We start from the raw sequence: 11,879 nt of genomic DNA, 5'->3' as shown, positions 1-11,879 counted from the left end.
ACGTATATGTTTTTATTTTTTTGAGCCAATATCTCAAAAAATGCCTACTTTATCTTATTACAAATATTTTCAATTTACCACTGCAATTGCTGGTATCTTCTTTAAGTAGAGAAGTAGATTTCTTAGTTAATTGAGATGACATCAATATTTCAAATACCTGGAATTGGAGCACTTTAATAGAGTGATATTTGGTATAATAAGTTATTTCATTATTTTTTTTTATTTTAGTACCATATAGCCACTAGGTGTTTTTTAGGTCATAAAAGAGATTTCTCTAATTATGGAAATCATAAACCACCTAAAATGTTTCGCATAATGTATGCATGTAAGAATCTTCATACACACTAACCTAAAAACAAATGTGTTAATTGGTGAGAAAAAAACTCATAAAGTTCCGCTTTGCTATTCCTTTAAAACCTTCAGTTCAGAGTACCAACTAGGCGCGGAGGTACCCGCGGAGCGGCAGCGGCCTTGAGCCGGACCTAGCGCTGTGCCGGCAGAAATTGCCCCTTCGCCTCTCATCGTTTTGCTTGTGTCGCTAACGGGGCGGGACAGCGAGGCGCCCCGGGCCCAGGGTGCGGCCTGTGCCACCCTTTACCTTTGCTTTGTCAAGTCAAAATGTGAAGGGGAAAAAAAAGGCCCTAAATCGCTATTTGGACGTCTTAATAGTAGCTTCACTATATAAGTCTTAATAGCTTCTCCACATCTTTTTCAGGATCACTGGGGGAACCCTTCCCATTAGCAAAACAGGTGCCAGACAAGGATATAAAGAAACTGTTTCCCAAGTGGAGCCACTTTCCAGCATCATGAAAGGACTGAAAAAGAAGAAGGGTCAGGATCGCTCCCCGAGGAGATATGGCCAGGACGCAGTGGGAGACTTGGGCCCTCTGCCAAGGGGCGATCATCCTCCCGATAAGCAGCCAGTTCGCCTGAACCGGCCCCTGGGAGGTGCTCTGTTGGGTCGGACTAGACCGGATGTTTTCAAAAGCAATAAAGAAGTCGGTCGTCTGGGCAACAAGGGATCTAGAAAGGAAACTGGCTGTGCCCAGTCTGGGGAAAATGATCACATGACCATCCCAGGAGGGAGTCGGACTGTTCTGGCTGCTTCCCAGCTTCCAGGTGTGAAAGAGGAAGAAGGTGAGCTAAGAGGAGCTCCTGGGCATCAGAATCAAAGAAGTGAGAGCACAGACCGTCTTGGGGGCTTCTCTCCCTCTGAAGTCACAGCGATCCAGTGCAAGAACATTCCGGACTTTCTCAACAACAGGAACTTCCTGGAGAATCACTTTGGCAAAATTGCTCAAGTGCGGCGCATTGACACCAGGCGCAACAAACCCCTCGCGGTGCTGTATTTCTTTGATCATGCTTCTGCAGCCCTGGCCAGGAAGAAGGGGAAAAAAGGTTTCCCTGAAGAAACGTCTATCTTTTGGCACAAGAAGGAAATAAGTCCGAACAAGAAACCTTTTTCCCTCCAGGAGAAGAAACCAGGGGAGGGCGAGGCTGGCCAGGGCACCGAGGACACATCCTTTCAGCACTCCCCTCTTGGCAAGCCCGTGGGGAGGACCCCAGTCGGCAGCCTCATGAGTGAAAGCTCTCCAGTGAAGAAGTCAGGCCTTCTGAAGGCCCACCTGTTTGAAGGAGACTCTTTTGACTCGGGCTCTGAGGGTTCTGAGGGTCCTGGGCTGTGTGCGTCCTCCCTCGGTGCGCTGATAGGCACTGTGGCCGACACGTCTGAGGAAAAGTACCGCCTGCTGGACCGGAGGGACAGAATCATGGGGCGAGCTCGGGTGAAAAGAACCGACCTGGACAAAGCAAGGACTGTGGTTGGGACGTGCCCTGACATGTGTCCCGAGAAGGAGCGGTACCTGCGGGAGACCTGGGGACAGCTGAGTGTCTTTGAAGTGATCCCAGGAACTGGCCAGGTGGACCACGCGGCAGCTGTCAAGGAGTACAGACGCTCCTCCGCCGACCAGGAGGAGCCCCTGGCACATGAGCTGCGGCCCTCAGCAGTGCTCAGCAGGACCATGGATTACCTGGTGACCCAGATTGTGGACCAAAAGGAGGGCAACCTGCGGGACTGGTATGACTTCCTGTGGAACCGCACACGGGCCATACGGAAGGACATCACGCAGCAGCACCTGTGTGATCCCGTGACGGTGTCCCTGATTGAGAAGTGTGCCCGGCTTCATATCCACTGTGCTCACTTCATGTGCGAGGAGCCCATGTCCTCCTTTGATGCCAAGATCAACAATGAGAATATGACCAAGTGCCTTCAGAGTCTGAAGGAGATGTACCAAGACCTGAGGAACAAGGGCGTCTTCTGTGTCGGTGAAGCTGAGTTCCAGGCCTACCACGTGCTGCTCAATCTCAACCAGGGGGCCATCCTGAGAGAAGTGCAACAGCTTCAACCGGCTGTTAGAAACTCTGCTGAGGTGACATTTGCTGTTCAGGCTTTTGCTGCCTTGAACAGTCATAATTTCGTGAGATTTTTCAAGCTGGTCCAGTCAGCTTCTTATTTGAACGCTTGTCTTTTACATTGCTACTTTAATCAGATCCGCAAGGATGCCCTCCGGGCACTCAACATCGCCTATACTGTGAGCACCCAACGATCCACCCTCTTTCCCCTGGACCGCGTGGTGCGCTTGCTGCTCTTCAGAGATTGCGAAGAGGCCACAGACTTCCTCAACTCCCATGGTCTCCCTGTTGCCGATGGCTGTGTCGAGCTGAACCGGTCCTCGTTCTTGGAACCAGAGGGGTTCTTGAAGGCCAGAAAGTCAGTGTTTATTACCAGGAAGCTGATGGTGTCTGTTGGGGAAATTGTGAATGGGGGGCCATTGCCCCCTGTCCCTTGTCATACCCCCATATGCAGCTTCAACTCCCAGAACAAGTACGTCGGGGAGAGCCTGGCCGCAGAGCTGTCCCTGGGCCCTCAGAGACCCGGCTTGGAGGCAGCAGGTGCGGGGAGAGGAGAGGAATGTGTTACTGAGGCGGATGCGTCCCCGCCTACCCTCCTCCCGCAGCCTCTTCCCATCTTGGCTCCCGCACTGCCCTATCTGCCGCACCACCCAGCAGCCACCCCGAGGGCGACACCCGGCCTCTTCCAACCCCCGATGTCACCCCCCGTGCAGCCAGAGCTCCTTCCTGAAAAACCTGCGCCTGTGCACTCTGAGGCAGACCTGGTGCAGGTGGTGGAGCTCATCCAGGAGGTTCTTCAACTGTGAGGAGGTGGGTGCCGCAGCCACAGCTCTGGGTGTTTGCAGTGCTGCTGTGGAGGAGTTGTTAACTACCAGCTGCTACCACAGGCATTTTGAGGCACATGGCAACCGAAGAAATTACTAAGGAAAGGGAGCTAAAAGAGGAGGAGAGGTGGCAGGCTGAAGAGGAGAGGTTGAAACAAGACAGAGAACTGGTGTGAACTCAGATGAGTCAGGGCCTGGCTGCAGAGCTGGCAGAGCTGGTGGTGATGGGGTGTGTTGGTGGTGATGGGTTGTGTGAGGGAAACCTGCTCCCAGGAGTGGAAGAGTGCAGTGGAGACAGACCAGAAGGTCCGCATGGCCCGCTGCTGTGAGCAAGTCTGTGCCCACCTGGTGGGCTTGTTTCTTGGGGAGGAGATTTTCCAGACTGCAAAGGAGACCCTCCAAGAACTTCAGTGCTACTGCAAGTATCTTCAGACGTGGAGGGAAGCGGTCCCAGCCCGGAAGAAGCTGAGGCGCCAGCTGCGGGCCTTCCCTGCAGTGCCCTGCTGTGTGGATGTGAATGACCGGCTGACAGCACTGGTGCCCAGTGCAGAGTGTCCCACTGCTGAGGACAACACGCCGGGAAAGTGGGCATCTCCTGCACCAGGCTAAGGTGGCTCAGGAACAGGACAACGCACCAGTTGAAGGTCCAGCACTTCCACCAGCAGCTACTGAGGGACGCAGCGTGGGCGCCCCTGGACCTGCCATCCCTCGTGGCTGAGCACCTCCCTGGTAGCAGGGAGCATGTGTTTTGGAAGCTGGTGCTGGTGTTGCCCAACTACGGAGAAGAGCAGCCCCCATGGAGTCCTGGCAGAATTCTGGCAGATTGGTTGAAAGTCAAATTCATGGGAGATGATAGCTTGGATGACACATGCAGTAATGCTGGTGGAATTCAGACACTCACGCTGTTGAACGCACTCAGCAGCAAAGGGAATCAGGCCGTTTCCATCAGCGTGTGTGTAAAGGTAGCCTACGGTGCTCTCGGTGACGGTGCCCTGGATGCTGTGGAGACACAGGAGGAGCTCCTGGGAGCCAGTGGCCTCATGCCGCTGCTTGCCCCCAAAATGAAGAGCGAGGACATTGCAGAGGAGGACGTGTACTGGCTGTCAGCACTGCTGCAGCTCAAGCAACTCCTGCAGGCCAAGCCATTTCAGCCTGCATTGCCGCTGGTGCTCGCACCCAGCCTGGGAGGGGACGCCGTGGAGAAGGAAGTGGATGATGGTCTGATGCTACAGGATTTGGTTTCAGCTAAGCTGATTTCGGATTATATCATTATTGAAATTCCTGAGTCCATTAATGATTTACAAGGCACAAATAAGGTTTCCCAGGCTGTGCAGTGGTTGGTCTCCCACTGCCCCTGTGCCCTTGACCTTTGCTGCCAGACCCTCATTCAGTATGTGGGAGATGGGGTTGGCCGTGAGTTTAGCGGACGGTTTTTCCATGACAGGAGAGAGAGGCAGCTGGGCGGCCTGGCCTCTCAGGAACCTGGTGCCATCATCGAGCTGTTCAACAGTGTTCTGCACTTCACCTCCGTGGTGTCCTCCGAGCATCTCTGTGACCTGTCCTGACCTGTCGCCGAGTTTGCTGATGCCGGGGGCAGCCGGCTGCTTCCTCACCTTCACTGGAATTCCCCGGAGCACCTGGCCTGGCTGAAACAGGCCGTGCTGGGCTTTCAGCTCCCGCAGATGGACCTTCCACCCCCGAGGGCTCCCTGGCTTCCTGTGTGCTCCATGGTTATCCAGTATGCCTCCCAGATCCTCAGCTCTTGCCAGGCGCAGCCCGTCCTCCAGTCCCAGGTGGAGAGCCTGCTCTGCAGAACTTATGTCAGGTGGAGGAGCCAGAAGCCCTCCCCTGGCTGGGAGGCATGGCCCTCAGGTGCTGAGATCCCGTGGGATGACGTCACTGCCTTGTGTATCAACCACAAGCTGAGGGACTGGAAGCCCCCTAGGCTTCCTGTCACATCAGAGGCACTGAGTGAAGATGGTCAAATATGTGTATATTTTTTAAAAACCATTTGAAGACATATGATGTTCCTATGTCGTGGGAACAAGCCAGAATGCAGACGCAGAAGGACCTCCAGCTGCATCAGGGGTGCTTGGAAACAAAGACTTTTCATCCTTCTGCAAACAAGTTTCCCGCTGCACTCCGTTGCTTCACGTGCACCGAAAAGGGAAGAGGAGTGCAGAGTGTGGCTGAGAGGAGCCGATTCCCTGCACGGACGACCTGATGCACGGATCCTCTGCCCAGGAGCTCCTGGCCCAGTGTCTGTCCAGAGTCTTCTACTGGAAAAAGAGGAGAGCCAGAGATTTGAAGATCAACTTCAGCAGTTGTTGTCTGAAGACTCGGGAACATTTACAGATTCAACTTCCTTCCCCTCTACCTTCCTCAGACTCTGGTGTCGCTGCCTCAGATTATCCAACCTGTGATTAAAACATCCACAACTACTAGCCCACAGAATGAAAGGACAGGGGAACAGCTGCCATTGTCAGACACAACTGGCACATCTTTGACTGAGTGGCTGAAGCACCTGGAAAGGCTGATCCGAAGTTCAAGGGAAGAAGAAATTGCCTCAGAGCTCCATATCTCCGCACTGCTGGACATGGTGGACATGTGAGCAGCAGACTTGAGAGCGGGAGGGTCTATCCAGAAGATTTCCTTGAAATAATCTTATTCTTGACTAGAGGTCTGATGAACGAAATTCGTGCACTGGGGGTTGAGGAGGTTCCTCAGCCCGGCCTGCTCCCTCTCGCAGTCCGGGACCCCTCACTCCTTACCACCCATCTGCTCTATTGATGCACTGTTGGAAATATGACAATTAATCATGCAAATAAAACATTGAATGTCTTAAAAAAAAAAACAGCAACCCTTCAGTTCCAGGCTATATTTGAAAACTTTGAAATAGATCCCAATCACTGTAAGACTTCCCAAGAAGTGGCACTAGACGTGAGAGACTATCAGACATAGCGATGAACCAGTCATGCTTCCATGAACTGCATCTCAGGATTTCCTAGTGTAGAGAGGCCATGCCTGTGTTCTTATTTTTTTTTTAAATATATCTCCAGGAAGAATTAAGGAGAGAGAGATTGAGGTACTGATGTGTGAGAAAGGGGAATCCATTGCCTCAGGCATGCACCTTGAATGGGTGTGAAGCCTGAAGCCGTGGCTTGTGCCCTGACCAGGAATCTATCCCACCGGCATTTGGTACAGGTGATGTTGCTCCCCCCAACTGGTCCACACTGGCCAGGGCTTTAATTTTGTATTTATTTATTTAATCCTCACCCTAGGATATTTTTCGTTGATTTTAAGGGAAAGGTAAAGAGAAAGAGAAAGACAGAGAAATATCTATGTGAGAGAAACACACCCATTTATTGCCTCCTGCACACATCCCCACCAGGCCCGGGCCAGGGCAGAGTCAGCAACCAAGATAAGGGCCCTTTGACCATAATTGAACCAGACACCCTTTGGTCCACAGCCCAAGACTCTATCCACTGTGCAGGAGATGCCAATGTTTCTCTTTCTCCCCTCTATCTTCCTCTCTCTCTAAAAGTTATTAAAATATTTTTATTAAAAATAACCTATTAGGATAGCCCTTCCCCAAATTTTCCTTCTTTTTTTATTTTCATATAAAATCATGAAGATATGGCATACCAAAATAATGCAGTCAGTCCTTCCCCTTACTTACAGATTCTATATTTGCAAATTTGCTTATGCACTGAATTTACTAGTAATCCTAAAGCTAATACTCACGGTGTTTTCCTAGCCATTCTTGGACCTGCACTGAGAAGGAGAAACTTGAGTCCCACCAGTTGAATATTTCAAGCAGAGTTTGAATAAGGAGAAGCTCAAATAGCAAAGAGAAAGGAGAGGAAGAGAGACATGGAAACATCAATGAATAAGAGAATCACTGAATTGCTGCCTCCTGCAAGCCCCACACTGTGGATCGAGCCTGCAAAGTGGCCATATACCCTGACCTGGTTGCTCAAGCACTGAGCCACGCCAGCAAAACAGCATTTATGTTTTAGATGCACCTTTCAGAGAGTTGTTTTCAGAAGCAAAGCCTGGATGTTGTAGAGAGTATGAAGCGAATGCAGAAGACAGGTACCAGCAGCTATAGGCCCTGCTCTGAGAGAGTGTTTATTAGACAAGACAATTTCATCTTCCCACTACTGACTTAATGTGATTGAAAAGAGAACAGGAATCTTTGTCCTCTGACTGTGGAATCTTGTTTAACCTTCAAACTTGCAATGTCAAGGTTCCAAGTCTGCCACCTCTAGCAGAAATGTCGAGTGGCCCTGTAGCTGAGAGCTGGTGCCACACTGAGATCAAGGTAGTGAAATTCTCCCACGTGTGGGCCATCAGTAACTTTAGCTTTTGCTGGCAGGAAGTGGGTGGAGTCATTCGAAGTTCAACCTTTTCATCAGAAGCCAATGATCAACTGAAATGGGGTTTGAGAGTATACCCAAAAGGGCTAGATGAAGACAGCAAAGATTACTTGTCACTTTACCTGTTTCTGGTCAGTTCTCCAAAGCATATATGTTTGGCAAAATTCCAACTCTCCATCCTGAATGACAAGGGAGAAGAAATCAAATCTTTGGAGAGTCACCATGCATATATGTTTGTACAAGGAAAGAGGGGGGATTCAAGAAATTCATCCGTAGAGATGTTCTTTATGGATGGAGACAACAGTCTTCTCCCTGATGACAAGCTGACCCTCTTCTGTGAGGTGAGTGTGGTGCAAGATTCCTTTACCATTTCTGGCCAGAATACCATGAAGATGGCGAAGGTTCCTGAGTGCCAGCTGGCCGATGAGCTAGGAGGACTTTGGGAGAATTCCTGGTTCACAGACTGTTGTTTTTGTGTTGCTGGCCAGGAATTCCGGGCTCACAAATCTATCTTAGCAGCTCGTTCCGCAGTGTTTAGGGCCATGTTTGCTCATGCAATGGAGGAGAGCAAAAAGAATCGGGTTGAAATCATTGATGTGGAGCCTGGAGTTTTTAAGGAAACGATGTGCTTCATTTACACGGGAAGGCTCCGAACCTGGGCAAAATGGCTGATGGTTTGCTGGCAGCTGCTGACAAGTATGCCCTGGAGCGTTTGAAGGTCATGTGTGAGGAAGCCCTCAGCAGTCAGCCCCCTGAGGAGAATGCTGCAGAAATGCTCACCGTGGCTGACCTCCACAGCGCAAATCAATTGAAAACTCAGACAGTGGATTTCATCAACTCTCATGCTGAGAATGCCTTGGAGACCCAGGGGTGGCAGGCAATGATGGCATTCCATCCCCACTTGGTGGCTGAGATGTACCGCTCTCTGGCTTCAGCACAGGGCCCCTGTCTGGGACCCCCACGCAAGCGCCTGAAGCGGTCCTGAGATCCTGCCTGTTGCAAGACTCCCTTGACTTTCCAGAAGCAGCAGCCACTGTTGCTGCCATTGACGATCAGAAAAAAAAGTCACCCTAGCCGGTTTGGCTTTGTGGATAGAGTGCTGGCCCATGGAAAGGAGAGAGGGAGAGACAGAGAAAGAGAAAGAGAGAGAGAGACAGAGATTGAATGCCCAGACAGAATGCATTGCAAGGGATGGAACTTGCAAATCAGGTATGTGCCCTTGACTAGAATCAAACCCATGACTCTTCATGTCTGAGCCAAAGCTCTAAACACTGAGACAATGGCCAGGGCAGGATAAGTCTTATACTGAACCATAAACATTTAAATTTAGGAAAATGTTCAAATGTCTGTCTTTAGGGATTTGCTTGTTCTGCAGATGTTGTGGTCATCTCTGAACTTTACTAGATGTGACAACCAAAACTGCTCTTGCTGTTGTACCTCATAATAAAGTAACATCTTGATGACCAAAACCAAAAAACAAAAAAACAATTGGCTTAAAATTCTGCAATTGTTAAAACAGTTCCTGATAGTCTAGGCAAATTATTAGTATTACTAGTATGTATTTAATAATGCTATAATAGATATAAAATAGCCTGAGTTAATGTATTAGATTTTATAACCCAACTCACTCAGCTGGAGGGCACAAACCTTAAGTCTTACAAGATTCAAAATTTATTCCCAAATGAAAAAATGTGTGCCCTAGCCAGGTAGTTCAACTGGTTAGAGTCTTGTCATGATACAAAGGTTGTGGGTTTAGTCCAGATCAGGGGACATTAGAAGAATCAATCAGTGTAAACAACATAAATAAGTGAAACAACAAATTAATGTTTCTATCTCTCTTTCTCTCCCTCTCTCTCTAAAATGAATAAATAAATCACTTTTTTAATGTGTGGAACAAAATATCTATAAAAGTGTTTGAGATTGTGACTATTCTTACATAATAATAGTGTTATAAAGAAAAAATACTCAAGAGTTAAAAATAACTCTTTTTCTTTTACCCAGAATAAACGTTTTCTTTTTTAACGTATATATTTTAAAATCTTTATTGTTGAGAGTATTACAAACATCCCCCGTCTTTCTTCCCCATTGCCTCCCTCCACTAGGTTCCCACCTGGCCCAAAGCTTTCACTTCCCTAAAGTCTGTGTGTATGGGCTAGGCATATATGTATATAAATTCTTTGGTTAATCTCTTCCCACGCTCCCCCTTTCCTTCTGAGATTTGTTTGTCTGTCCCATGTGTCCATACCTCTAGTTTTATTTCACTCATCATTTTATTTTGCTCATTAGGTTCCACATATAAGTAAAAAAAATAATTCTTACAAAAGAAAGTTGCCGGGTTAATATTAGGTCTTGCTTTAAAGCAAAGCACGGGTTTTTTTGTTTGTTTGTTTTTGTTTTTTGTTAATCCTCACCTGAGGATATTTTTCCATTGATTTTTTTTTTTTTTTTTTTTTTTACATAGTGTTAGAGAGGAGTAGAGACTGAGAGAGAGAAACTGATGTGAGAGAGACACATCTATTGGTTGCCTCCCTCACACGCCCCGACCTGGGGCAGAGGATTCAAGCCTGCAACTGAGGTATGCATCCTTGACTGAATCGAACTTAGGATCCTTCAGTCTGTGGGCTGATGCTCCATCCACTGAGCCAAATCTGCTAGGGCAAAGCAAAGTGTGATCTTATAGTGAGAAATTTGAGGATTTGACTATAAGAGGTGTCTCTATAGAATTGTCTATTATCTTCCCTTCCTAATTCTGTCTTCCAACATATAAGGACACAGCACAAAAATGGCCATCTGAGAACCAGGAAAGGGGCTCTCACCAGACACCAAATCTATCAGTGTCTTGATCTTATACTTTCCAGCCTCCAAAACTGTAAGAAATAAATATCAGTTGTTTAAAAGCCACCCAGTTTATGGTACATTGTTATAGCAGCCCAAATGCACGGAGACAGCAGCATTCTTGCTACAACCCGGCATTGAGGGCTTGAATACAGGCTCAGAGATGTGGCCTAATTGAAAATAGGGTTCAGAGGAGCTTGTCTAAACTGTGGTCAAGATCACTATCTACATTATTCTGACTTTCACTTAAATAACCTAATAAACTATCAGATATACCAAGCCCCTACCTTTCCTGCAATTCCAATATCAGAAAAGGATGATTGGTGCAATGCTGCACCCATGGTGGGTAGTCAAAATATGATCATAAAATTAAATTGTCCAAAATCAAGACTAAGCAAGACAGAATGCACAGAGCATGTCTACTAGCCTAGGGGTTGAACCAGCCTCCTAGATGATTACCAAATTGTGTGGAGCAAAACCTCCACAGAGTGATCTGTCAGCCAATCTAATAGGACACATGGCAGTGCCATCCAGACATATCATATCAATTTGAAACAATTTATTCCCAGAAGTCACATATGGAGACACGTATCAAGATTTGAAATGCTGTCAGCAAATAACTTATAAACCAAAATACTATAATTTGATAATTGGATAGAAATAAAATAGATAATGAAGCTAATAAAAATTGATAAGTTTTATGAACTATTCCTTGGTATAGAAGAAGAGCACTCCATTTTGATGTGGGTCATTAAAGGTCTCAGTAGCTCTGATACCATGGACTTGGACATATCCCCTGGTCATCATGAGAAGAAAAAGCACAGGCATTCTTGAGCATCTACTTCATGCCAAGCATCAGGATGAACATGTGGAGCCCTTGAACTTATTTAATTATCTCAGCAAATTTTAGAGATAAATGCTATCCCACTTACAGGTGAGGAAATTAAAAGACAGAAATTTACTAACTTTTCAAATGCTATACACTATTGAATAGCAGAGCCCAAATTGAAGACAGGTCTGATGAACCCCAAACTGTTTCTCATTGTAGATAATATCAAAATAATTGTATTCATTTACTCATGTGAAATAAGACAGTCTTGGGCCTTGTACTCATGGATCTAGCTCATAGTCTATATATTTTTCAAGTAAATATATAATTTATTTTTACATTATACAAATAACCATATACTAAAAATTATGATAAGTACTTAAAAGTACAAGAATTATGAGAGCATATAAACTAGTGCATTAAAAAGGTCTCCTTACCCTAGGAGCTGTTTTGGTGAATATATTCCTTTGGCATATGTATGAGATTTTGCTGCCTGTGAATTCCTCTAAGATTTTTATGGTTTCCTGTCTTACGTTTAAGTCTTTTATCCATTTGGAGTTTATTTTTTTTTAAGTTGGTGGTCTAGTTTCATTTTTTTTG

The 11,879-nt window shown here is 47.0% G+C and overlaps 2 pseudogenes; both read left to right on the top strand.

Moving 5' to 3' along the window:
- The first annotated feature begins 315 nt into the window (after positions 1-315).
- On the top strand, positions 316-6,035 carry LOC102768861 (annotated as a pseudogene).
- Positions 6,036-7,490: 1,455 nt separating this feature from the next.
- On the top strand, positions 7,491-8,659 carry LOC102768568 (annotated as a pseudogene).
- Positions 8,660-11,879: the final 3,220 nt, after the last annotated feature.

Source organism: Myotis davidii, unplaced genomic scaffold (assembly GCF_000327345.1).
Source record: "Myotis davidii unplaced genomic scaffold, ASM32734v1 scaffold392, whole genome shotgun sequence".
NCBI lineage: Eukaryota > Metazoa > Chordata > Mammalia > Chiroptera > Vespertilionidae > Myotis > Myotis davidii.
The sequence above is the reverse complement of the archived record's forward strand: the minus strand, read 5'-3'. Positions and strand labels throughout refer to the sequence as shown.